The following is a 26,572-nucleotide window of genomic DNA, read 5'->3' as shown; positions in this document are numbered from 1 at the left end:
GTAATTCATTATAGACATGCATGTGTCTGTGTCTGATGTTAATAATATGTTTTTAGTTTCTCTACAGCTACATAGAATATAGTGCATTTGTAAATAAATACAAATTCCTCCCATTTAAAAATACAAACTCCTTCTACATAGAAATACATTAATATTTTCTCTGAAACTTAGGTAATCCAAATTATTGCTAAATACTACTAATATATACATAAATTTTACCCTAAAGCCTTTTGGTTATAGATACCTCTGTACAGTTTTTGTTTGTTTGTTTGTTTGGTCATTGTTGTCATTTTACTTGATCATCAAAAAAATCAAGTTTCTTCCAAATCATCATTTCTAGGTTTGCTGACATCTAATAAAATTTTTAGCATTTATCATAATTTGAACTTCATATTTGATGAGACATGTGTATTACAATTTCAGGAATTATATAAGTAAATTTAGGCATCCTGATCTTCTGCATTCTCCCCCTGGATACAGTCTGGAATCCATCTTGATGACTTTATGTCTAGCATGTCAATCTTCATGGAATAACAATTTATCTTCTGATTCTTATTATTTAAAACTCTGAGGCCCAGTTCAGCTGCAATTTTGACCATTATACCTCCTTTGATCACACTAACATATTTGGAGATGTTTTTGCAATTTGGAGCAAAGAGAAGAGAATTTGAGTTGGCCTCTGAGATCCATGCCAAAGAGCACCTGAAATTATGTAAGTGGTGTAAACATTAGAGGACAATTGTGAGGTGGATAACATATACTGGCTATTGAAGAATGGTAGGAACCACTCTATAGCAATGACTTTGTGCAGGAGTTAACAGTATTTCACTTTTCTTATTTCTAGAGGAAAAAAAAGCAGAATATGCCTCACTATGGAAATAACCACAACCTATCACCAGGGTCAGGTGATAGACCCCCAAACAGTAAACCTTTTAGTTTTAGAATTTCAGCTATGATATGACAGAAGGTGAAATTCAGTCTACTGAAACTAATGGTCATAGATCTCAGAAAGAAAAACATGAAGTTCACTTGAATTCTGATCCTGAGCATATATTTGGCCCTTTCTAATTCTTTTCCCCTCTAGAGAGTTTGTTCTTAAAGCTCTTTATGAGTAAAAAAGGTTTGAAAAGGTTGTATGTTTACATATATACCCAAAGGACCTAAAAACAGCATACTACAGGGACACAGCCACATCAATGTTTATTGCAGCACAATTCAGAATAGCTAAACTGTGGAGGCAACCTAGATGTCCTTCAGTGGATGAATGGATAAAAAAATGTGGCGTTTATACACAATGGAATATTACTCAGCACTAAAAAAGAATAAGATCATGGCATTTGCAAGGAAAATGGATGGCATTAGAGCAGAGTATGCTAAGTGAAGTTAGCCAATTCCCAAAAAACAACTGCTGAATGTCTTCTCTGATATAAGGGGGGTGACTCAGGATGTGATAAGGAGGGAGACCATGGGAGGAAAATTACCTCTAGATAGGGAGGAGTGGTGGGAGGGAAGGGGAGAGAGAGGGGGAATAACATAGATGGTGGAAGGAGAACCTCATCATAGTACAAAGTTCATGTATGAAGATGTGAATTTGGTGTCAGCATGTCTTGTATAGGAAGATATGATAAATTGTGGTATAGAGGTGTATTAAGAATTGTAATGCAAATAATAATAATAATAATAGAGCTTATGTAAAAATATAAAAAATTTAAAATGAAAAAAATAAATAGCAGTTTGGATTTTCTAGAACTATGGGATCCTAGTTATCACATTTGATACTAGTTGTGAATATCATTTTAATTCAGCTTTCAGTCCCCTTTGATTATTTCTCTCTTAAACCCTTTTATTCAATATTTTAATGACAGGTGATTAATATAACTAAGTTATATTAACTAAGTTTAGGAAAACTAATGCTTTATTTTCATGGTTAAGAAACAAGAAGACTACATGTAAACAGATTCCTTGGTCTGGTTTATTTTGCAAATGGTTTAGGTTTAATTCTGTGAACACAAAAATATGCCAAAACTTAATGTTAGATTTAATATTAATATAGGTACATTGATAGATGAGAGATCCATCTATTGATAGATGAAAGAAGAAAGCAAAAAAAAAAAGAAGGAAGGAAAGAAGATACTAATAAGCATTGTTCAATAATAATTTGCATGGTTCTTTTTTAAAAATTTTTGGTACCCAGTTGTTCCTATAATTCAGGCTTCTTTTAGTTGTTTTCAACTAATTTATTTCTCATTTTCTCTATTTGCCAGATCATCAAGGGAAATACTATCCAGCCCCTATTTTCTCTTGGTTATTTAACAAAGCCATTATCTTTGTGGTTCTGCCTTTTGAACAGGTCCCTATCTCTTTCTAATATAGCTGATCTAGATCATTTCCTCTTTTTCAAAATTCCAAAATCTTTTTGCATGCACATTTTATTTTGAAGCAAGGACACTTGAAATAATTATTTTAAGGCAAGGTGTTATATAAAGTGAACAATAACTACATATTCTTCAACTATCTAAAATTCATACCTACATGTATAACTCTAAATAATTACCAAAATGAAGTGCAGATTAGACTATCATGTAGCATCTGATGGCTCCCTTATGCTGCAAAGTGTGTTTTCAGAAATAATTTCCTGCCACATTCCTGACTGTATGTTCAGCCTGAGTTGATACCTTCCCTGCTGTTCTATGATTGCCCCTGGGTTACTAACAGCCCCAATAGACAGACTGGCTCTTGCTACCTGCTGCTCAGACACAGATTAACTCACTACCAGCCACATGGGCTAGCAACTTCACAAATTCCTCTCCTTTTGCTTTTGGCTCTTTGGAAAGTTAATGGACAGTTTTCTGGTGGAGAGAAAAAAAACAAACTTGTGGTGTGTGGACTGGGCTGTAATCACCTGCACCCCACACAACTGACACCTCTGTCTGCCTTTCAGCAGCTATTTGTGTAAAGGGAACGAATTACTGCATTTATTTGGTACTACTCCTGTGTTGTGAGCCACTGTTATTTGCCTTGACTAGAAAGTCAAACAATTCAATACCTAATTCATATTTATATAACTTATAATTATTAGTTATATCTATTGTTAAAAGATGTCTCAGAATGTTGCTACATGTATATATATATGTATATATAGATATATATATACAGAATATTTATACACACATAAATGTGTATGTATTTATATACAAGTTCAAACACCTATGCTCATTCCAAAAGGCAGTAAAAGCAATGATTTAAGATTTAAGAAACATTTTGATGAAATAACCCATTCAATAATTAGGAAAATAAATGGGCAAAAGAACAAAACAGACACTTTTCAAAACAAGAACTATTGACCAACCACTCTATGAAAAACAAATGTTCAAAATCTTCAGCCATCAGAAAAGATGCAAATCAAAACTACATTAAGATGCTAAATTGCTATCATGGAGTGTACGAATAGTCATAATGGCTGGCAAGAATGTGGGGGTTCTAGTGGGGTGAAGCATCTCTTACACATTGTTGTTGGGAATGTAAATTTGTTCAAGCAGTATGGAAATCAGTAGGGAGGTTCCTCAGAAACCAATATAATCTAGCTATAGCATGCCTGTCTGTGTCCAAAAGAATTAGAGTCAGCATACTTCATACATACATGTATACCCATGTTTATTACAGCAAAATTCATAATGTCCAAGTTATGAAACCATCAACCAATTAATGGATAAAGAAAATGTGGTATATATACACAATTAAGTTTTATTCAGCCAAAACGAAGAACAAAATTATGTTATTTGTTGGAAAATGAGTGAAAGTGGAGCACATCATGTTAAGCAAAATAAGCCAGACTCAGAAAGATATATGTCATATATTTTCAGTCATATATAAAAGCCTAGATGAAAAAAAAGAAGAAAAAGAGGCCATGAAAGTAGAAGGGAGGCCAGTAGAGAATAAGCCAGTAGAGTATAGGAATCAGAGGAGGGAGGAAAGTGGAGAGAAGAGAAAGGGAGGTGTTTGGGAAAATATAGATTAATTATGTTATATGCCATAATGAAACACAGAACTCTATAATTAATTTGCATAAATATAAAGTTCTGATGGACATGATTCTCCACCTAAAAGAAAAAAAAGAGAGAAAAAACTGTGGTGAGATGGGAAGACCACAGACTGCAAGCTTTCCATTCTGGGTTCAGGGTGACTTTAGACAAGTACTTTCTCATGCCTTGATTCCCTCTGAAACAGTGTGTGGAAACATGCTGTGAACTGTACCGGAATACTATAATAAAACTCCACTGTTTAATCATAAATACTATGGTTAGATGACTGGCTTTTTGGAAATTGAAAGCAGAGGTTCACAAAGTTCTTTATTTGAAATCTCTAAAAATATTAACAATCATTTTTTTTCATTCTCAAGTGATCAGAGTATGATTATGCTGTTGAAAGATTCAGGTACTTAGCATTATTTCAATCTTCAACTCATCTCAATTCCTGTCCCTAAAAAATAGTATTTTATTGATTCTTATGGATAGAACAATTGAAATCAAATCACTGGCTTTAGAATTGATTAGCAGTTGTAAAATGTTTTACTTATTTTCCTTAGCTATAGACATAACTTTTTAATCTTTTAATTTACATAAACTACAAAATATGGTAATTCATACTTAGTCATTTTTGTGATTTATGTTAAGATTGGAAATGGGACAAATAATTAAATGATGTCTCATATTTATGTTACCTTTATTAAATATCTCATTTCCTTTTGATATAAATTCCCCTGGAGGAATTTTTAAAATGAATAAATATTCTGTACTATTATAAAATTAACCTTACAGCATAAATACTTTTATATGCAAATATGACATATAAAGTTGCTTTTTAATTTTTTTCAATTTTTTTATTTGAATCTTCTGTTTTATTAAGATTTTGTGTAAGTAACATTAATGTTGATTTATTATTATTTTACATTGGGAAAAGTATTGTAATATCAAAATAATACAATTTTATTCATTTTATAATATATGTAGTTTTACCTGTAGTACATTGTGTTAAGCAGCTTTTAGTCACTGTGATCAAAATATCTGATAAGTATAATTTAGAGAAGAAAAAGTTTATTCTGGGCTCATGTCTTCAGAAGTCTCAGTCCTTGGTTGGTTGCTTCCATTGCTCTTGGGCTGAGGTCAGACAGAATATCATGGTGGAATATCTCAGCAGAGGAAAGCTCCCGGAAGCAAATATCAAGCAACCAGAGACAAAATAACCCTCACTGTCATGCTCCCAATGACATAATCCTTCAGTCATGCCCTACCTAACTACAGTTACTACCCAGTACAGTATTCCTTTCAAATTGTTAAATCACCAAAATAATTAATCTACCTATTAAGTTATGGCCCTCATAATCTAATCATTTCACCTCTGAACACTCCTACATTGTCTCATGAGTTCTCCAGGGGGCATTTTATATCCAATCCATAGCATATTATGATGTGTGATATTCATTGAATTAGATGTACTGGCATGTAAAGCATTGTATGTGTGTCTTTAAAAATATATCTTTGTGTAGATATTGAGTAGTTTAAAAACCTGATATGTAATCAAGATAAATTTTAAATAAATGAAAATTTATTCTGGTTTTCTTCATAGTCTTTGTTTTAAAAGTTTCTAATTTAGAATAGATGAGGTATACATTTTAATTGATTTTGTATACTCTTATCTGTCAGAACATGGCATTATTAATTATAATATAAACCTCTAATTGTTGAATGATTGAATGGGAGCAACTAAAAATTAAGGAGACTTTTGGGTTGCCTTCCTATTATATATTGAAAAATTGTTATACTGGCCTGAAACATTAGAACACATGAATAACTTGAGTAACTCAGTGAGAAGACAAGTGAACTGTAGATGCTTAGGAAGTCTAGATCACATATGATATTGTGGACAATGGCCTAGCTAAACTTTATATGCTATTTCTATCAGATTCATAACAGGAAGTTTTGATTGTACTTTGAAATGGTTTGTTGACTATATATAGCATTTTCAAAATAATTATTTTCAAAAAATAATCTACAGCTTTTGTTCTGGAGAAGATTTCAATATACACACTTGCCTCTGCTCTTCCCCAATATATACAACCACAAACTATGAGAACAACATAAGGAGCAATCAAAGAAAAACCCTGAAAGGAGGTAAGAGAAAGGCAAATTGGTTTGTCACTCAGAACTGACAGAGCCCCTTAACTGTAAGAAGACTCATGATTCCCACCCTCAATAGAAGCTGACCCAGGAGTAGACCAGGTTGCTTTCTTCCTTCCCTTGTTGGTACAGGAGCTTACTTAGAATACTAGGTAGCCTGGCACCACAGAAAGGGAGGTCAATTAGAAACCCCTGTAACAATAGAAGCCAGAGGAAACACTCTTCATATCAGCCTGAGACACAAAACCACTGGGCAGCAACAGCAAAAGAAATGTAATCACACTGAGCAGCCAAACATAAGAAGATAGGAAGATTTTTTTTAAACCCCTATGTAACTGATAGTCTTCTCATCAGCCAAAACTAGAAAAACATTTTGTTTCTGAGGGTTTGAGTCATGCCATTGCCAGAGATGCTAGGCCAGGGAAGAGGAGTGCTGGCCAGGATGCTCACTGACAATACTCTGTTCTCTGTTCATGACAATTAGGAGAATCCCACCACAATAAATTTCTGGCCACAGAAGCAACTTCATCCTAGGATCAATGACTTCCTTTACCTGATGAAAAATACTTTGTCATACTTGCCGTCAGAAACCTCTTTTTCCCTTTCAAAACATCAGCAGTGGAAGAGACCCGTGGAAGCCCCAGCAGTACCAGAAGGAAGATTAGATAAGAATATACCACACAAGCTCTAAAAATTGAACTGTCAGAGAAAAAAACAACTCACAGAAGAATGCCAGGACCTGAGTGCTAAAGCTAAGAAGAGTGTTCATCTACTAGAACAAGAGATTTTAGAAGATCCAGAGTCTGCTAGTAATAAAATATATTCAAAATCATCTAGTTATACCAAGAACAAAGAAGATCACAGCATTAGTGAGAAAAGACAATCAGCTGGCACCATGACAAGGGGTTTTAATTAATGGCCAGAAAATTTACTTAAACAATCAATAATACACTTTCATGGAGCAAATGAAAAAAAATAAATTAAAAACTTCAACCAAGAATTAGCAGTCATACAAAAGAAACAAGTGGAAAATGTTAACCTGAAAAGTACAATAACAACATTATTAAACTGACTTGTAAGGCTCAATCATATATTGAAGATAACAGAAGATAAGGATGGTTAACTTGATGGATTAAAAAAAATTGCTCAATTTAAACAAAAGAGAAAAATGAACTAGAAAACAAATTAAATAAACTAAATACTTTCTGGTACTATGGACAATATTCCAAAATTCAATATTTGTGTTATCAGAGTTCCAGAAGGAGAGGGAATGTAGAGTGTGTGTGGAAGAGTATTCAGAGACATAATGAAAAATAACTTACAAAACTTGGCAAAATGATACAAATATATAGATAAAATAAACTAAATAAATTCTAAACAAAATAATTCCAGAGAACCTAATGCTGAAAAAAAATTTAAACTTATAAAAAATAAAGACAAAGAAAAAGATAATGACAGCAACCAGAAGTGAGATTCACATACTTTACCTAAGGAGGCCCAGTGTTTTCCTTGATAACCTTTTTCCTTTGTTGATTCAGGAGCTTACTTACAGTACCAGGTAACATGGCACCAAAGCAAGGGAAGTCAATTGGAAATCCCAGTAACAACAGAAGTCATCTATGTATGTTGAAAGTCACATTTATATGTTGTAATTCCCAGAGCAACACTGACAGAAATGATACAAAAAGACTGTCTTGTCCACAGCCCAGTGTGCCAGGGCCCTCTGACAGGCTCTGGGAAAGTCAAGAAAGTGCCCACATGAGACATATATGACTAGTAAGGGAAAGCTTAGGAGAGATCAGTGACTGCTCTCAGAAAGTTCAGTTCTTGGAAGGCTGAACAAATAGAACCTCTGTACCTCAAGGTGTTTCACAAAGGTAGAGCCTCTTCTTCCTCTTGATGCTTTGTCTAATGGTGGCTGGCTGAATGAGTGTAGAATGTTACGAATCCTTTCCACAGTGCCTCCAGTTCACACCATCACGCAACTCCCCATAAGATAGATTCACATATTAGGAGGCAGAATCAGTGACATATCAGCATCAGCTTACTTGTATGACCATAATCTCAAGGAGCAACCATCACTGCACACATGCAAGAAAGAAACTTTCTACAGGTAACACTAACTTACCCTAACTCTCTGTGTTCACAGAGAAGGCCATGCCTTCAAGATAATAGGTATCTGGACTTTCCTGCCAAGGTTTGCTCTCATACTTCCCTTAACTTGGTGAGGTTTCTTGGGAGTAGAAAAGGAACATTCAAAGATACAATTTTTTTTTGCTGTCCACTTTTCTTTAGGATTGATACAGAAATACACTATTGCAAATCCATATGGAACTGGACAATTTGATTATGTGTCTCATAAAAGGCAGAGAAAGCAAAACAGAGGAACAAATCCAGAGGACACACACAAAAAAATTGCAGTGAAAGATTTAAGTTTAATTTATTATTAATTATACTAAATGTGAACAGTGTAAATTCACCAATGTAAAGACAAGTTGGCAGCAGGGTCAATGAAACAAATAATGAAACAAATACACACCCAATTAAATTTTATTTAAAAGAAATTCATTCTCAGTTCAACAACATATGTGGATTTAAAGTGAAAGGATGTAAAAGATGAACCAGAGAAACATTATCTTTTTTTAAAAAAAAGGAGGAATAACTGAATTAATAAGAGACAAAGTATATTTCTAAAATTTATCAGAAATAAAAAATGGCAATTCAATAAGAGAAAAGCAATATACCAGAAATACATAACAGTCCTAATTATGTATCAAACTAGAGAGTGTCAAAATACAGAAAGTGCAAACCAACAAAACTACAATGAGAAATTAACATTTCCACAATTATAGCACTGACTTCACCATATGCCTCTGTCAATTACTATAATAAAGATAAATGACAATCAGATAATAGGAAAATAGAGAAAATTAATTAAACAAATACTTAACACATCAAAAAACAAAGTCAACAAAATTAGTAAATCTCTGGTAAGACTGACAGAAATTAAAAGAAGAAAAAAGAATCACTAATATCAAGATAAAATTGAGGCTATTGCTACAGACCTGAAACCAGTGGAGGGGAATAAGTCATCATTCTGAACAAGTTTATGCTCATAAATTCAATAATTTAGATAAAATTGACCAATTATTTTAAAACCATGAACTATCAAATCCCATTAAACCATTAAAAAGTAAAATTTGCAATTATAAATTTCCTGAAGAAGAAATCCTCAGCCCCAAAGGGATTCACCAGACAAATTTAGCAAACATTGAAAAACTGAAAAACAATTTCATATAGTCTTTCTCAATATTTCTCTAATACCAAGAGCAGACAAACATAGTTTTAAAAAAGAGAAATGCTGATATTGCTCATGAACTTAGACATGAAAATCACCAATAATTATTAGCAAACAGTATACAACATTTTTAAAAGAGCTGTATACCATGGCAAAATAGTACTTATTCTTAGGTATGCAATGTTGGATCAGTGTTAGAAAATCAATCAATGCCATTCATCACATCGACAGGCCAAAGAGAAAGAAAAAATAATTTACACTTCAACTATCACGGAAGACCCTTGTAGTTAAGGAAATGTTCAGTATCCTGAGTATGTTTGCTGCAACATAAAACTATACAGATTATCAAGCTATATACAACATCCCTCCCCCCACACACACACTAGTGAGTACAAATAAAATAGGTGATTTGAGTAACAGCAACATGGTGTATAAATATCAATATTGTGATTACAATATTATATTAAAATTTTGCACAGTCATACCACAAGGGAAATGAAGTAAAGAGCACACAGGCTCTCTCTGCATTATTCTTACAATTGCATGTATATCGAAAATTATCTACATCGTATTCTTGGTGAAAATTTCTCACAGTCAGACATTACTTTCTTATGTTAATATTAGTTGAGTGATAATATCGCAGTCCAAGACTAAACATAGTAATTGAAAACTTTAGGATCAGATTGTTTCAGTCATTCAGCATTGTATACATACTTTAAAAAATCATGTTTGTACACCATAAAACTATACAATTTTTATTTGTTAACAAAGTAATTTGAAAGAAAAACAATTTTAATATTTGTGAAATAACTTCAGTGGTTAGGGTGAGGTCTTATAGGCATCAAGAAAATAACAAAATTTTATGAACACTGTAAAGGAAGTTCACTCAGGGTGTTATGTTTTTACTTTCCTCTTCTACTTGCAAGCTTACTAGGATTATAATAGTAATAAAACTATTATGTTGAACTTTTTTACTGAGGGTACTGAGATAGGCAGTGCATGAATTAATTCTTACACATAATACATGCATTTGTAAATTGACTTTAAAATTTCAAAACCAAAACTGAATTAATATGGGAGTACACGATGTTCATGACAGGCTTAAAAAACAAAGCTTGAAAATAGGACTGGACACTCCATTTATTACTCTCAATTTATGATTTCTTCTATTGTCTGTTTAATTAAGGGAAGCAGGTTTTGTGTGTTTTGTGTTTCTTTCACTGATGTTTTTGTACCATTTGTTTCTTGTCTTGGAAGAAAAAAAAATTGTTCACTTGGATCAACTTCACAGTGGCTACAAGCAAGCACCATTTGCCTTTTTGTATAGAAGCATTATATTTATAAAATAGTAATTCTACTATTTATTGAAGACTTACTATGTAGTATCTGCAGCATTAAGTACTTCACTTACATTACTTCAGCTAACCCTCAAAATAACCCTGAAAATAAGCAATGATCACATTCAAGAAATGAGGAATTCAAACTTTGGGAGAGTAAAAATGCAGTCGCAGAATCTGGATTTGAACTCAAGTCAGTTTGAATCACAAATATGTACTCACAAATATTATGAATAACTAGATGATGAATGGAGGCATATTGGTTGAATGCATACAAAAAAGTTATGTTCTAGTAAAATTAAATATGTGTAACAAAATATATTAGCTTTTTTTAAAAAAAATATTTATTTTTTTTAAGTTTTCAGTGGACCTTTATTTTATTTATTTATATGTGGTGCTGAGAATCGAACCCAGTGCCTCACGCATGCTAGGCACCTAGGCACTCTACCACTGAGCCACAAACCCAGCCCAAAAATATATTAGCTTTTTAAAATTGAAGCATAACATACATATAAAGTAGACAAATCTTAAGTGTGTAATTTTAGGATCTAAGAATTTGGGCTTGGGATGTGGCTGAAGCGGTAGTGCACTTGCCTGGCATGCATGAGGCCTGGGTTCGATCCTCAGCCCCACATACAAACAAAGATGTTGTGTCCACTGAAAACTGAAAAATAAAAAATATTAAAAACATTCTCTTCTCTCTCTCTCTCTCTCTCTCTCTCTCTCTCTCTCTCACTCTCATTTAAAAAAAAGAACTAAGAATTTAATGCACAGACAAGGAAGATGAATTGATAGTTACTGACAAACAGTGGGGACAATTTGTGAACCAAGATTGCCTGGATTTTAATGACTTCAAAGAAAGAATAGAAAAGGGCAAATTATGCCTGGATTTCTTTTGGTGAATCTGAAGAAAATTTTAGGATTATCTTCTTTGACAAAAATCCAATGCATTTGGACATTAGAAAAAATGGAAGAGGCAATAGTGTCTTAAGCATTCTTTAATTTGAATTCTCAAATAACCAAAAAAAGCTTCAATAATCAAAACATTCTAGAAATATTCAAACTCTCAGAAGGTGTAATCAATCTAATAAAAACATGGCTATTGGAAAACTACCTCTTCAAATTTACCTCTTAAATTTGAACCATTGGGGTCCCAAATTTGATTTTTCACTTGGTTCTTTTAATCTTGGAATGTATCTTGTCTCAGAATAAGTTTCAGGTTAGTCCTCAAGACTTGAGGTTTTACCTAAGTTATCCCTGAGTAAACAAACCCCAACTACAACTTGCACCTTTGTTTTAGGGGACACTCAGTCTGCTGTGCTTCTCCAGAAGACAGGAACACATTTTTCAATAATATTTGTGCTTCTTATAAGAATTTTACCCACTACACCTGTACCTATGGCTTTTGAGAGCTCAGAAAGGGGCCAAGGGAAAGAGCTCATTAACACATGGAATAAGACATATGCCCAAGTCCAGCAAAGAAAAAGATGTGTTTATCGCAATAATCACCCATAAGGGGTATACATCTGCCAGGCTTCCCCAAGTTGGAAATGCCTGAGCTTTACATTCAAAGTAAAACACTGAAAGGTTAAACCTTCTAAAAATATGAATAACCTCAGATTATTTATGTAATGTAAACAATTAATGAAAGAAAGAGTTTCTAAGAATTATAACCAAGATCCAAAACTCTGATTCTTTATGCCAAAAATCACTTTCATACTTTTCATGGCAGCCTGATCTATTTCTAGACCTATGTAGGAGAGACTACAGTTTAACTCAAGAATTTCATTTCTTTACATATCAATACTACATTATCTTAGTGTAAACTTTGTGTTTCTTATATTCTTTCATGAATTACATACATATATAAGATAAATATTGACATTCTTATTTTGTTCAAGAACTTGACAAGATTCAGGATGTTTTAACTAGACAAAATGATAACAAATTTTTTAAAAAGATGTAATTCTTGTTAATAAAAAATTAAATGGGTACCCTTTGAAATGAACATCAAGTAAGCATTTTTCAGTTAAAATCTCATTATCTTTTCTTTGAGGAGGTACAAATAACTCAGGGATAGTTTCTATATTGTTTTCTTTCTAGCTGAGTACTTCACTAGTGGACCTATACATTAATTGGATTAAGCAAAGTTATGCTAGAGTAATCAATACTTTCCAATTGTGGTGGCTTTTTATAGGTTTATATTTTGGTCATTTTACGTACCCCCTATGGACCATGTGCAGATCTGTTTTCTGTCATTTCTTCCCTGATAAAAATCCTATGGGAAAGCCTCTGTGTAGAATATTGCTGGTAGATGGCAGAGAAGAGAGGCCCCATGTGTCTTGCTCAAGCCAAGACATTACACGTGTCATTTCCTTTCATAACTCATAGACCGTATCAGTCGCATGACCACTCAACCATAAGATAAAGGAGAAAGTACAATCATCTATAGTCCTACAGGGAGATGAGAACCAGAGTATCTGCAATGCATTGTTAACAAATATCATGAACTTGTTAAATATGATTTCAATAATGCTGTGTTCTGCTATTTTTGGAAGTATGATCTCTAAGAACACCCAAAAATCAGAAGCTGGAGTTTACATATAAATAATCATCTGTACAAAGCAATATGAACCTAAATAAAAACTATGAAAAATGAATATTACGTATCTTGAGTATTATTTCTTTGCTACTGACTTTCAGAGAGTACACCCTACCAAGGAGTTGCAAAGTAAGTGAGGGCATTTTTTGAAATGAAATTGCTTTTCTATCATTGACTCTGGCACTAATTTCAGGAATAAGAAAAATGACCATAATTTTTGCTTTAGTTAGGTTAGAGTTCTATGGGGTAAATAGAGATATAATGAGTGAGATCAATATTTAGCTGTCATCCTTTCTTGGTTCAGTAAGCACTATTGTAAAATTGTACAAAACAAAGATTTTTTCCAGAACAAGATACTAAAAATAAGTCCTTTTAGAAGATATATTTAATTTGTGGCAAAATTAAAATTAAAATTTCTTTCAGCCATCTTTGGATGAGTTAGCAACTATCAAAAAAGTGTCTTGTTTTTACATTAAGTTTGAAGAAGTTCTTCAGAGTTCATTGAAGCTTCTCCATAGTTATGTATGTCACAATAGAAGAATTCACATTTTTTAAGTGCACATGAAATATTCACCAAGAAGGAAAAGTGAGAGAGAAAAGAGAATTTTTTAAACATCTCACAATGTATATGCTCTGACAAAAATTAATTAGTCTTAAATCAACAAAAGTAAATGTCTTAAAACTTAAAAAATAGAAAAACAAATCATTGGAACCAAATGAAAAGGAAAACAGTTTAGCAAAAAGAAGAAAGAGAAAAATCAATGATCTAATTTTCCACTTTAAGCAGTTATATGAGAACTAACTATAAAGTCAGTAGAAAAAGAAATAAAAATTATCATAATAGAATATAGAAAAATAATAGATAAAAATCAATGACATAAGAGGTAAGGTTTTTAAAAAGAGATATAAAATTGATATACTTCTAGGGAAATTCATTAAGGAAAACAGAGACTCATATTTCCAATGCTTAAAATGACAGAGCAATATTATGATGATCCTCAGACATTAAAAGAATAGCAAAAATTATTATAACTATCTTTATGTCAATAGATTTGACAACTCAAATGAAATGAACAAATTCCATGAAGACACAAGTTTAATTTAAGATTAGAAGAAAAAGTATAGTGTTCAATACCAATTAAAGACATTGTATTCATAATAAAAATATGTACTAGGCCCAAATGTTATCTCTGTTGAATCCTGTTTTCCTTCTATGATAGATATAAATACAAGTCCTTCATAATTTTTTATTAAGTAAATGGATGAAGAGTGAAAATTTCCCAAGTCATTTTACCTTTTTATGCTATCAAAACAAAACAATGACATAGTAAAAGAAAAAGAAAACTACAAACTGAGATCCTGGAAAAAATAAATAGAATAAGTGAGGATTATTTAAAAATGCAACATTGGTTCAACATTCTAAAATAAATCAAGGCAATTTACCATGCTAAAAAATTTAGGGGAAAAACATATAATAATTTCAGTACATGCAACTATACACTCACTCATTTCAAGTGGAAATGTAAAATTACACAACCACTTTAGAAGACTTTGGCATTGCCTATAAAATTGGAAATATACTTACCATGTGATACAGGAGTTACATTTCTAAATTTTTACCCAAGAAAAATTTAAACATATGTTTTCTCAAGAATTACACACAAATCATTTATATTCATTTTGGCCAAAAGAAAAATGGAAAACAACAAAGAACCCCCAAACAAATAAATAGCTAATCAAATGGTGGAATACACGAAATGGAATATTGTTCAACAGTAAAAGAAAACCAAAATATCAATAAATGGATCGACATACATAAATCTTAAAACATTATGCTGAGAAAAATTGCCAGATAGAAATACCAGACAATCACATTCCTATGAAGTTCTAGAAAAGACAAAAGTAACTCATCATGTTGAAAATCAGATTAGTGATTATTTTGGGTTTGGGGTGAGTGTAAATTTACTGCAAAACAGCATGAAGAAATTTTGGGAATGACAGATGTATGACATACCTGCTGTGATGGGTTTATGCCACATATGCCTACATCTGCCAAAAGTTCATCAAACTGCACCCTTAAGATGGCTGCATTTTATTGTATGCAAATTTTGTCTTAACAACATTGATTTTAAAGAATTGCAGTGACTTGAAAGCAATTTGAGGATTCTTATTGTCCAGAGCTGCAGGGTCAAGGTTGTGCATGTCTCCTCCCTTCCATTATAATAAAGCACTTCTTAGTCAGGTGCCAACTAGCCAAGATCTCCACCTGGGGTGCTGAGCTCTTAATAAAACCCGAGGCCAAAAGGTGAGCACAAACTTCCCCACAATTGCTTACTCTGGAAAAAGTCACCCACACCCCTCTAGAGGTAGTTCTCTTAAATATGTAAATTTGCAGGAAACATTTTTTATGGATTTTCTTCCCTGTTCAGAAATTCCTGTAGTGTCTGCTTATTGTTTTTTTTTTAATTTTTATTCTGATATTTTGTTTTGTTTTTAATCCTGCTTAGTATGATGATGCATTTATAGGCTGGTGGGGGGGGAATGAGCTAGATTAATGAATTAGTTCATTCAATACATAGCAAATATTACCAGTCCTGGAACACTGTGTGGGAAAATGGGAGTAAGTGGACAAAAAAAGGTTCTTAAGTACACACAATATATATTCAAGTTGAGGGAGACCTTGTGCACTATCATAATGTCAGCCCTATTTAACTCCTCTTAAATTAATTAGCAAAGAAAAGTAGAGGGAGAGAAAAGATTTCTTTGCAAAGCATCTGAGCTCAAGTGAAAAATCCTTGCACCAAGAAGTGGCAATGTACACCATTAAAAAATTGGTGTGGTAGAAGACAAGGGCTTTGTAGTTAGAAAAACCTGGATTTAATCCAAGCTGTTTTTTTATACTAGGTTAGTTAGTAATTACCAGTATTTAATGTAACTAGAAAATAAATCTGCATCCTTTTTATCTTGTTTTTGAGAACTTGAGAAAAAAATGAAAGTAATTTGCAAGTTAACATTATAGAAATAGTTGAATGCAATCTGGATACTTTGAATACATTTGCTGTTAATAGTTATTCACATAATAAAATTTAAAAATGATCCACAAAGAGCTAGTAAAAAAAATGAGATCTGTAGTCTTCATTTAAAAAAGATATACAGCATTTGTTGAGAAATTGTTCAACTTCCAATATTTTTTAATTATGATTTAACTTTGTTAAACTTGACCAAAGTGATCAGATTTTTTTGTACAGTTTCTTAGGCCCTTTAAGCCTGAGTTTCCTCAACTGTGAAAAATGCAAAGCATACCTACTTTAAAGTTCAGTAAAATACCAAGAACCATTCATTGTAAGTTTTCAGATCAATACTTTTGAATGAAACTAAGTGGAGATAAAGCAAAAGAGTTTATTCTATTACCTTGGTTGACATCCACTGGAATCCCATAGTTGTTCAGCTAAACAGCTTTCACAGGCATCCAAAGTCAACAAATGAGAATGTGTTCTCTATTGCTGATATCTTGTCACTGTCACTATTCAGGAAGAGTTGACCCTGGTACTGTGAGAACTTAGTAGCTCAATAGAGTGGTGTTTGTTTTCTCCTTTAACTTTTTCTTTTTTGATTGGTTACTCATATTGACAGTAGAGTAAAAGAATCACTGACTGGTTATGAAAAAATTACCAAATATCCATCAAGGTAGCTTTTAATTGGATTGTGCCATCTAAAGAAAATTTACCCTATAAAATAGGCCCACAAATTTATTTATTTACTTATTTTCTCATTTAATTGGTTTCTTATTGTTATGAAAATAAATCTACTTGAGTAACTTGAATGTTTAGGTCATTAGGTTAATGAACTTAAGTAATGATTTGAATAATGCTAACCACTAGGGTTGACCTAATTAATTCCAAAGCTAAAATGTGCTTGTAGAAACTTGATCAATCAATACCTAAATTGGCCACTGGAGGGCTAGGTAATATAACAGATATAGTGGTTACAGAAATTTACCACAGAGGTGGATTTAGAAACTTATATAAGCACAAGTGTACTCTTTGTTCAGATTGACCTCTCCTCTGTACTTTCAAAATTAAAAAAAAAAATCATCATCCCTTAAAAAGATGAGACACTTCTACCTCGGATGAAGAAATTTGGAGAAACATTGTATATGTTGTATTTATATTTACATAAATACATATATATTATATATGTGCATAACATATTTATGTAATATATATACCTATGATGTATACATTAATATATAATATCATATATTAGTGTGTGTGAAACATATGTGTGTATGTATGTATATATATATATATATTCTTTGTAGGTGTATACCTATATATTTTTTTATACACAGACTGAGGGAAAGCAAAATATTCTATGACAGAGCTTTTCAAGTAGAATGTCCTGTCCCAGTAGCCAGTTCTGTAAGATTTCATCCTTCAATGATACTCCTTCCCTCAGTTTACTGATCAAATAAGATGATTTTAATTTAGGTTTATTGGAAACAAAGATCTGCATTAAAAATGTTTATAGGAGATTTTGTAACAATACCTGTAAAGAAATAAGGGTAAGAAAAAAGTTTCACTATGATTCAGTTAACACAGAATTCTCAACCAGACACTTGGGGACCTCTGGAGTTGGAAGAGCCCCTTGGTATTCAAAGGGAGACAATTGTCTCAGAATCTTCACATCCCTGCTTAAATTATTCTTTGGATAGGAGATGCCCTCAAAGCAAGTGCAACTTTTGAATCCCACTAAACAGTAGCGTGGCACATGCTAACTATTGGTGGAGCCTGTCATTTCTCTGTAGGATATGTGCCAGAGAGGGTAGAAACCATGGGAAATCCAACTAAGACTCCTAGATTTCTGGTTGCTAAGAAGATCAATGCTTCACTCCTGAAAGAGAGCTCTGGACAACACAACAGATTATTCACAATAAGTATCCCTTATATTGCTTGAACCACTCCCTTCTTATAGTAATTTTATGACATCCATGTACAGCTTCTCCAGAATTCTCACTGATCTCCTTTATGAGAAACTTATAAGAAGTTGGTAGGATGAGACATACCTTTGCTGATTGACTAGTTTCATCTATGGCTAGTTGCCCTACGTAATAGTGACTTACCAGATGCAAGTGTCTATCCTCTGAGAAATTGGGTCTGTAGATCAGCAGGGTTTGAGATTTCAGAAAATAAAGCAAAAATATAAATAGTCACAGAGATGGATAACCAGCGGAGCCATCTTTACATCAAGTCTTTGGTTCCCATAGCCAAGTATTTTAACCACATAACCATCATAATGTCATAGTTATTTCAAGTGTAAAGTATACCCTTGAGGATTGCTCACAGCAATCCTTTCAAGTTGACTCCTAGCTGTACCTTCAAAGAGTGGATATATCTAACTATAAGGCTGGCAACTTCTGGGTGGTATGACATGGAAGGACTAGTAGGTCTGAAGCATGCCTACTCTGCTGTAAAGGAGACTACAGGATTCAAGGCTTTGTTGTATAAGAACCCCTGCCTGTGAGAAAAAAAAATTAAAGTCCCTCCATGAAAAAGTCCCCTAACAGGCAGAAAAGGTAAGTAAAGTCATTTTCAAAAATAAATGATAGTCCTATTCAAGGTCAATTAATGTCAAGTCCGAAGGTATCTATTGTAATTAGCTTACCACCAATTGAATGGTTGATATCATTAATGTATGATGTTATGTGTTTGTTCCTGTTGCTATCATGTCAGAATTCAACAGTCAAAGTAGCTAACTAAATGTTGATAATCCCAATCCGGTGTAATTGGGCTTATTCATAGCTTTCATATCAGTCACAATAGATACCCTCTTCAGGCATGTTGTACCAGCACTGGAATGTCCTAGTTAGTGTCTGGTCAATGTCAACTATTGAAAGTCATCCTGACTTTCATTGTTTAATTTTTCTTCAATAGTGGATTTCCTTTGTTGAGAGTTACTATGTAATCCAAGAAACTTAACATTTTATGTGTACTCTCAACTGCACATCTCTTCTCTATTCGTTTTTGTTTCATATTTGCCCATCTCTCTTCTTCTGCCATTCTTTTGCCATGCCAAGTATATGATCAAATGCAGTAACCAAAATTAATTTAAAGTTATCTCTGAATTAGACTATAGGGAAGCATCTGTCTATTTTTTTTCTTGTTTCTACTTATATACTAGGCTAACTCACCTGTTCAGCTCTTCCATCATCTGCTCATAAATAGCTTTATATGAACATAGGTATGAGTTGAAACAGGTGCTAGTCCAACAGTAATGGATCTGTCCATCTGTGTGGGCAGCTTAATGTGTCCTCCAGCCTTATGTATGCCTAGTAAAGGATGTGTTAATTCCAGCCTGTAAGTAATTAATGAAGCACATCTTTTTATTTGACTGACCTAACAGAACCCAGCTCTTGATTGGGAGTTGTCCCTAAGTGGTCACATAAAAATGTTTTTTTTTTTAAGCTTAATGTTTACCCGATCCAATGACATACAAGATGCTGATTTTTCAATTGTGTCTTGTGCTCTGCTGCAGATTTCATGGCCTTCCTCCAACATGTTACAATGGTTTGCAATAAATTCTGTACAGAATTCCACTTTCAGTATCAGGATCATAAGTCCCCAAACACAAAGCTGCTTGTACCACAAACTGAATGGATTGAAGAGCCTTTTACTGCTTTTTTGCAGACCTATATGATGCTGGCAGCTTCTTTGTCATCTGGTAAATGGGTCAGATTAGTATTCACAAATGAATAAAATGTGCATCTAAAGCTCATGGAGGCCTTACAAACTATTTTAGTCAAAGAAAATATAAAATACAATATTTTTGTCCTTGATTTGGGAATAGATGTCTTAGTAGTCCATGACTACTAGACCAAATAGTTTGTGATTTGTTAGACCCCTGAAATGTTATATGGCTTATCTACTGATCCCTGTACACATATACCTTTATAGGTCTTCCAATATGCATTCCATTAATTATCCATTGTGATTGATATGAGGTCATTGATACAGTGGATGAATATGATGTCACCATTATAATCATATATTCTAGGTTCTTTTGTCTTTATTATAATAAAAGATGTGGAGACCCTGAGCCAAAATAGTGAAACATACACAGTTATTGCTTTCATTGTTTTCATGTGGTTGAAAATTATATCTTATCTGTCCTCTTGATAGGTGGATAAGGAAGTACTCATCCTTACACACATGTGCTGCATGCAGTATACAAGAGACTGTTAATCTACTCTACAAAGACATGTCATCTATACAGCAGCCAATATGGGGATGGCTACTAAGTTTGAAGTTCATTGTCATCTGCCAGGTTTTCTCTTGTTTTCTAGAGCTGCAAAGGGTGAATTGATGGAAACCCAATGGAGGAGACAATTTCTCCTTTGGATCTTTAAAGTACCACTAATCTACCATTTACTCCAGAATTTGACATTTTTTCTGACTGATTCTCATTCCTGAAAAATGATAGTTTCAGAGTTTGCCACACAGCTTTCCTCACTATAAAAACTCTTACCACAAAGGCCAAGAAACCCATTGGAGGATTGGCCTAACTACCAAGATTCTCTTTCTGATTCTGCATTTAGGAACTGGAAAATGGTATTAAATGGCATTAATGTAAGTTAGGCAATGAACAGGACTCCATTTACTCCATGGCCTACCTAGAGGCCTGGTATAATAAATGTTAGATTATGATGGCACTTTTGATGTCCAGGTGTCAATTTTAACTAAAATCTTGTGTCCAAAAGTTTTTGAAGTATCTGTGTTCTGGGACAGATGAGACTGGACACCAATGAATTAGCAGTAAGTAGGTTTATTGGCTGCAACCAGGCTTAGAAGGGAGCTTTCACCATAGTTCATCACCCCGAGTTCAGAAGGTTTGAGAACTTTATACCCAGTGTATAGGGTAGGGGCTCAGAGGCTCGCAATCTGTAGAAGTCCACACAAAAGCAATATGTTTTCTGCTTTGGGTATTAAACCCAGGCCTGGATACAAAAATTGCAAATTTCTCTGTGGAGGCCTTGGGTTAATCTTTGTTATCACATCCTGCTTCAGCAACACATCTCCTGCCTGAAAACTTTTTTGGAGAAATTCTTGCTGATAGTTTAAGAACAGTTATGGTGAGGGTCTTTGGAGAAGTTTAATTAAGATTTTCTGTGGAGGAGGGGGTACTACTACATCTGGGTATCCTGTTTTCCTTTTTGCATGGTTGCATAGTGGACTATAGAGATCTTCACTATAAAATGTAAATTATACCTCACCCATATACATTCACAGAAAATACTAGACCTGATGCTGCAGTGTTTGTCTTCCCAGGAATTTAGCTTCTTTTGGTCAGTGGTTTCTGGGCCTGAGAACTGTCAAGGAATAGAAGCTAGTGGATACCATAAAGTAATAATTGACCGTCAGAATTAAGGAATTATTCCCCTCAGCTTTCAGGAATTTTGTCTGCTGACTGCTTATACCTGTGCCACTCTCCAGAAATTTCCTGTGGCCAAAGGTGGCTACTTTATTCAAGACTATAATCCCTGTTTAGAGGCAACTCTGGGGATATGGGTATACAAAAACACCCTGGCCTCAATTCTTAGAAACTTGGTAGGGAAAACCCAGTTCCAGAATTTCCCATTGACTTTTCAGAGACTTTTGTTTAAATTACCGGCTTGTAAAATTTCTTATACCCATACTTCTATCTTTATTCCGTCAAGCGTTCTTGCCATGTTTTATTCCCAGTAATATTCTGACTTGAATTATTTCTGCTTTATAGTTAGTTTGCTACAGAATCTAACCTAAGATAGTGGATAAATAATCCATTTTCCAAGGAGTGTGAGTCATTTTCACTGCAGGGCTTTTATGTTCTGAATAGTAGGTTACTTAACTTCAATTATTTCTTCCCTTACATTAGGCATATTCCATACTTAATATAAAGGGCTAGAATTTATTTATCTTATTTTTGTAAACTAACATTGTGGTTGACTTTTCTCAATATAACATGGCAAAGTGGTGGTTTTGATCTGAACTCAGATCTTGAAATGAATAAGACCTTTAACTTTCTGACCATTTTAACACTAAATTATGAGAAGCTAAAGCCTTAGAGAGAAAATAGATGAAAGAGAACCCAAGTGCCTTGGTCTCAAAGATAGGCTGATCTCCCAGACTGACTTCCAATTTTCCCTTGCAGCCAACACAAACTATCCACTATGATGAGTGAAATATATTGGATATCCTATCCTGATTGAGCCTCCAGGTAACTGAAACCCAGATAGCATCATGTACAGCAGAATTTTCAGATGATCCCTGTAAACTTATGGAATTATTAAGCAAATTTTAAACAATTATTGTTTCATGCCATTAAAATACATGGTAATTTTTTGCACAGAAATAAATAATACAAAATAGATACCAAGAAGTGAGCTACTACCATTGCTATAATTTAAAACATGTATCAATAGATTTGGTATTATACATAAATTATAACAGTGTTAGTAGAGACTAAAGAGCTGTAAGGAAGTATATTTGGAAATAGGCAAAAAGTGGCAGATGCTATGTAGTTCCACAATGTCTAAGAACCCTGCAATGGTGGTGACATGGACTCATGAACCTAATAAACTAGTGTAAGGATTCTTCCAGGCAGGGTGGTGAAAATAAAAGTTTATTTTTAAAAATTTGCCTGTGAAAAATATGGAAAGAAGTGAATGAACTAAAGTTACCATGATTCAGTTTAAAAAAAACACATAGAAGAAATCCCTTAATTGCTAGGTTGGAAAATCAAAATCTCTATCATTTCCATGAACCTTAACACATGAAAGATGCCCAAGGTAAATTAAAACATAGAACACAATATCAAATTCAGGAATATATTAGTAAAAGCCTTACAGTGGAAGAATAGCTCAAAAGGACATCTATAAAACCCATTGATGTGAACTGAGGAAGATTAAGGTCATGTCTACAGAGTTTTGAGCTATACACCATGTGCTTTATACACTCTGTTAGATAAAAGGGATTCTAATACCTTGGTATTACATCACCACATGCTTACCCTTAATTCAACATATAAAGAAACTTATCTCAGATATGTAGTTGTGGATTTAATCTAATAGAATAAAACATAACTTGATTCACTATAAATCACAAGGTTTTTTTTTTAAATTATTAGCTTGAACTAAAGGGACAAAACTAGTTCAAAATGAAAATAGATTTTTAATACCCCTTGTTTTCCTATGAAGAATACAGGCTGACAAAATTATCTGGAAGCATATACAAGATTATGTTTTATTAAATAGAAAAATGACTCAATACAGCCAATGTTTTCTACCAAAGGTAAGAGAAAAAACAATACATATTTACATGGATTTCAGAATTGCTATGAACCAGTGACATCTGTGAGTACTATTTCTTCCCTTTTAGAATAGGGATGCTTAGTGCTGTTATTAAGTCAATTTCTTGCATTTCATAATGGGTATTTAGGAAAATCAGGCAATTTGGTGAAGAGACTTATTTTTCTATGCCATCACATCCAGGAACAGGTACCCAAGGACACCCATTGCTACCTTAACCTGATTTATTTGATGAAATTCTAGATGTACTATATGCCGATGCTATAAGTAGTTGAGGCTCTTTGAAGTCTTACAAGAAGATGAGTAAGAGGAGTGACATGAATTTTTGTGGCCAAAAAAATAGACTATGCTACCTAGTTTCCAAAAATGGAATAAATAACACTTTCCCCTTCCTCTATGTATGCTGCATTTCTAATGTCAGGACATGGTAATTATTTCAGTGCATCTTGAATTGAGGCTTTATTATAGACTGCAGGGAAAAAATAAAGTTCTAATCTTTAAAAATTGAGAACTTAATTCTACTAGAAATTTCAACTCTCTGACTCATAGAATTCAGACTCAATGCTATGATAATGTCAAGTCACTCAGAGAGGCCACATAAAGATTAATTGAGACACCCTTGTAGATGGTCACAGGCAAGCTCCCAACCAATATTCAGCTCCAACAAGCAGCCATGTGATTGAGTCAATGAAACCCTTAGAAAGCTGTAATAGTAGCTGCCAGCGCACCCAGCAAATGAACACCTGAAGGGCACGAACTTAACGCTAAGAATTAAGAGATGGATTGTTGCTCTAAATCACCAAATTGTGGGGTATTTTGTTACAGAACTACAGATAACTCAAACAAATACAGTTTGAAAACATCAAATTTAAACTCAGCTGACTATATGAGGAAGCTGCCTCCTTCCCTTTATTTCTCAGTGACAGTGCTCAGCCTCATATCCAAATAAATGTTGAAAAATGTTTGATGCATATTAATTGATTTAGTCAACAAGATGTTAATACACAATGACAAGAACATGGAAAATAACTAAAACAGTGATCAAATAATTTTTCTTTAAATAGAACAAAGACTTTCATTGTGTAAGTCAGTAAAAGGATGTTCTAGGAGAGGAATGTCAATAAAATTGCAAGATACAATGACATAAAGCAGAAAAGTATTTTTAAAGTTCTTTTCCAATGCAGAAAATGATCATTGTAAAAGTTTTTAGTTTATTCACAAACCCTTTGACACCTCATTTCCAGAGGTTGAGCTTAATTTCTTCTCCTTAAGTTTGGGCTGAATATTGTGTCTTACTTCTACTATACAATATAGGACAAAAATGACATTGTGCTACATCTCAGATTAGATTATAAAAGACACTGTTTCTTCACTTATCTTTCTCCTTGTCTGCCTCTGAGAGAGCCATCTACCCTGTGAAAGGACACACAAGCTATGCCAATGAGAGGCCCTTCTGAGGAGAAATGAAGAACAGCTCTGTGAATAGGCTTCAAAATGAATTCTTCAGTTCTAGTGAAGTTTTACAAGGACTCAGTCCTGAGAAATTTCTTGAGTACAACCTCATGAGAAACTCTGAGCCATAACTACCCAGGAAAGCCAATTTCAAATTTATAATTCACAGAAAATATGAAATTATAAAGATTTTGCATTTTTGGTTGCTAAATTTTTGAATAATTTGTTACACAGTGATGTGTAACTAGTAAAGATTTTGATAACTGGAACTGTGGTGCTTCCATAACAAAAACATGAAGCATGGGACAAACTTTGTTATTGGACCGATGATAAACTCTAAGAAGGACTTGGAGGTATGAATGAAATCCTGAGAAGCATTGAAGAAATGGCTAATTAAAAAATGCCTTTGTTACTAGTTCAGAAATATCAAAATGATGCTCCAGAGTAGCATCCAGTCAAACAAAAGCCCCATCATTGTGTGAAAGGTTACGTCTCATAGATCTCCTCAATCAGACAGTAACCCTTCTAAGAAGCTTGAAGATATTGTCTCACAGCCATCTAGACAAAAGCCCAAGTTACTTTTGTAACGCTGGACTAATAAATTCAGAAAACTAAGAAAGTTTTGAAAAGAATTGTGTTTTCAGGAAAGCCATCAGTTTGGACTAAAAGGATTTGAGAAAGTATAGAATGAAAAGGGAACTTTGGAAGCAGAGTACTCAACTGTAACATGTAATACCTTTTACTACAAAGAAAGGATAACTTGGAAAATAAGATCCAAACTCCAAAAGATAGACAAAGAACTATGGAAAATCATTACCTAAACCTAAGTTTTGATCAAGGCAGTTACAACACAAGCCCAGAGAGATTTCAAATTTGCTACGTACCAGTTCCTCCTCTTTGAATCCTTTTTCCTCCTTTTGTCTATTTATTTCATAGTTTTAGAACTTTCTTCTGGGAGCTGTAAGTAATAAGCTGCACCTATGGAGTGTCTGTATCTGGATGTAATTCACACTTGAGTTGATGGTATAAAGTAGTAGTGCTTTTGGTCTTCATGAGGAAAAAAAAAAAAAATATATATATATATATACACACACACACACACACACACACACACACACACAACACAATGCCTTTATATTTATATGGTGCTGAGGATCGAATCGGTCCCACTTGTGCTAGGTGAGCGCTCTACTGCTGAGCCCTCTACTGCTGAGCCACAATCCCAGCCCATGAACTGTATTTTTTATGTGTGGTTAGTGTAAATAAACTGGGCCCAGAGGGAAGATTGTGATGGTTTTAAAATACCTACAAGCTCTTTGATATTGCTCCTTTCAAAGGGCAGAGCTTAGTTCACACCCAACCCCT

This window comes from Ictidomys tridecemlineatus, unplaced genomic scaffold, assembly GCF_052094955.1.
Source record: "Ictidomys tridecemlineatus isolate mIctTri1 unplaced genomic scaffold, mIctTri1.hap1 Scaffold_75, whole genome shotgun sequence".
In the NCBI taxonomy this organism is placed as follows: domain Eukaryota; kingdom Metazoa; phylum Chordata; class Mammalia; order Rodentia; family Sciuridae; genus Ictidomys; species Ictidomys tridecemlineatus.
Note: the sequence above shows the minus strand (reverse complement) of the source record.